This window comes from Capsicum annuum, unplaced genomic scaffold (assembly GCF_002878395.1).
Source record: "Capsicum annuum cultivar UCD-10X-F1 unplaced genomic scaffold, UCD10Xv1.1 ctg51804, whole genome shotgun sequence".
In the NCBI taxonomy this organism is placed as follows: Eukaryota; Viridiplantae; Streptophyta; class Magnoliopsida; order Solanales; family Solanaceae; genus Capsicum; species Capsicum annuum.
Genome location: NW_025859777.1, coordinates 1 through 2,284, shown reverse-complemented (window position 1 = coordinate 2,284; position 2,284 = coordinate 1). Strand labels below are relative to the sequence as shown.

The 2,284-nt window shown below is 49.7% G+C and overlaps 5 non-coding genes and 1 pseudogene across 5 annotated transcripts; all 6 read right to left on the bottom strand.

Moving 5' to 3' along the window:
• Positions 1–195: 195 nt before the first annotated feature.
• Positions 196–314, bottom strand: LOC124892901. The gene has a single exon (XR_007050461.1). It is a non-coding gene; the product is annotated as a 5S ribosomal RNA (ribosomal RNA).
• Positions 315–749: 435 nt separating this feature from the next.
• On the bottom strand, positions 750–868 carry LOC124892903. Its single transcript, XR_007050463.1, has one exon. It is a non-coding gene; the product is annotated as a 5S ribosomal RNA (ribosomal RNA).
• A 177-nt stretch (positions 869–1,045) lies between these two features.
• Positions 1,046–1,164, bottom strand: LOC124892900 (annotated as a pseudogene).
• Positions 1,165–1,341: 177 nt separating this feature from the next.
• On the bottom strand, positions 1,342–1,460 carry LOC124892902. The gene has a single exon (XR_007050462.1). It is a non-coding gene; the product is annotated as a 5S ribosomal RNA (ribosomal RNA).
• A 173-nt stretch (positions 1,461–1,633) lies between these two features.
• LOC124892899 lies at positions 1,634–1,752 on the bottom strand. The gene has a single exon (XR_007050460.1). It is a non-coding gene; the product is annotated as a 5S ribosomal RNA (ribosomal RNA).
• A 177-nt stretch (positions 1,753–1,929) lies between these two features.
• LOC124892904 lies at positions 1,930–2,048 on the bottom strand. The gene has a single exon (XR_007050464.1). It is a non-coding gene; the product is annotated as a 5S ribosomal RNA (ribosomal RNA).
• Between the last annotated feature and the right edge of the window lie 236 nt (positions 2,049–2,284).

Genomic DNA, 2,284 nt, shown 5'->3' with positions numbered 1-2,284 from the left:
GCTGGTATGATCGCATCCGTCATTTCCAGCACTCCAAATTCTATTATGCCTCTTTCTCCTCCGCCGCCCATCACACCCCGCACGCGCGCCCCTACGCCTTGCCCCCTTTCTCGTTTTCGCCAAGAGGAAAAACAAAACGATTCGCCGATCAAACCGGCAAAATTAAACTGAATTTTAAAGGAAAAAAAAAATGAAGGGATGCAACACGAGGATTTTCCAGGGGGTCATCCATCCTAGTACTACTCTCGCCCAAGCACGCTTAGCTTCGGAGTTCCGATGGGATCCGGTGGGTTAGTGCTGGTATGATCGCATCCGTCATTCACACCACTCCAAATTCTATTATGCCTATTTCTTCTCCGCCGCCCGTCACACTCCGCACGCGGGCCTCCGCGCCTCGCCCCCTTTCTTGTTTCCGCCAAGAGGATAAACAAAAACATTCGCCGATCGAACCGGCAAAATTAAACTGAATTTTAAACGAAAAAAAAGGAAGGGATGCAACACGAGTGGTCCATGCACGCTTAACTTCGGAGTTTTAATAGGATCCGGTGCGTTAGTGCTGGTATGATCGCATCCGTCATTCCCAGCACTCCAAATTCTATTACGCCTCTTTCTCTTGCGCCGCTCGTCACACCCTACACGCGCGCCCTTGCGCCTTGCCCCCTTTCTCGTTTCCACCAAAAGGAAAAATAAAAAGATTCGCCGATCGAACCGGCAAAATTAAACCAAATTTTAAAGGAAAAAAAAAAGAAGGTAATCAACACGAGGACTTCCTAGGGGGTCACCCATCCTAGTACAACTCTCGCCAAAGCACGCTTAACTTCGGAGTTCCGATGGGATCCGGTGCATTAGTACTGGTATGATCGCATCCGTCATTCCCAGCACTCCAAATTCTATTATGCCTCTTTTTCCTCCGTCGCCCGTCACACCCCGCACGCACGCCCCTGCGCCTCGCCCCCTTTCTCGTTTCCGCTAAGAGGATAAATAAAAAGACTCGCCGACCGAACCGGCAAAATTAAACAGAATTTTAAAGGAAAAAAAAGAAGAAGGGATGCAACTATAGGACTTTCCAGAGGGTCACCCATCCTAGTATAGGTCTCGCCCAAGCACGCTTAACTTCGTAGTTCCGATGGGATCCGGTGCATTTGTGCTGGTATGATCGCATCCGTCATTTCAAGCACTTCAAATTCTATTATGCCTCTTTCCCCTCCGCCGCCCGTCACACCCTGCACGCGCGCCCCCCGCGCCTTGCCCCTTTTCTCATTTCCGCCAAGAGGAAAAACAAAGAGATTCGCCGATCGAACCGGCAAAATTAAACCGAATTTTAAAGGAAAAAAAAAAGAAGGGATGCAACACGAGGACTTCCCAGGGGGTCACCCATCCTAGTACTACTCTTACCCAGGCACGCTTAACTTTAAAGTTCTGATGGGATTCGGTGCGTTAGTGCTAGTATGATCGCATCCATCATTTCTACACTCCAAATTCTATTATGCCTCTTTCTCCTCCGCCGCTCGTCACACCTCGCACGCGCGCCCCTGCGCCTTGCCCCCGTTCTCGTTTCCGCCAAGGGGAAAAACAAAAAGATTCGCCGATCGAACCGACAAAAATAGACCGAATTTTAAAGGAAAAAAAAAAAGGGATGCAATACGAGGACTTCCCAGGGGGTCACCCATCCTAGTACTACTCCCGCCCAAGCACGCTTAACTTCGGAGTTCTGATAGGATCCGGTTTGTTAGTTCTGGTATGATCGCATCCATCATTTCCAGCACTCCAAATTCTATTATGCTTCTTTCTCCTCTGCCACCCGTCACACCCCGCACGCGCGCCCCTGCGCCTTGCCCCCCTTCTCGTTTCCGCTAAGAGGAAAAACAAAAAGACTCGCCGATCGAACCAGCAAAATTAAACAGAATTTTAAAGGAAAAAAAAGAAGAAGGGATGAAACTATAGGACTTCCCAGAGGGTCACCCATCCTAGTACAGGTCTCGCCCAAGCACGCTTAACTTCGGAGTTCCGATGAGATCCGGTGCATTTGTGCTGGTATGATCGCATCCGTCATTCCCAGCACTCTAAATTCTATTATTCCTCTTTCTCCTCCGCCGCCCGTCACACCCCGCACGCGCGCCCCTGCGCCTTGCCCCCTTTCTCGTTTCCGCCAAGAGGAAAAACAAAAAGTTTCGCCGATCGAACCGGCAAAATTAAACCGAATTTTAAAGGAAAAAAATAAAAAGGGATGCAACACGAGGACTTCCCAGGGGGTCACCCATCCTTGTACTACTCTCGCACATGC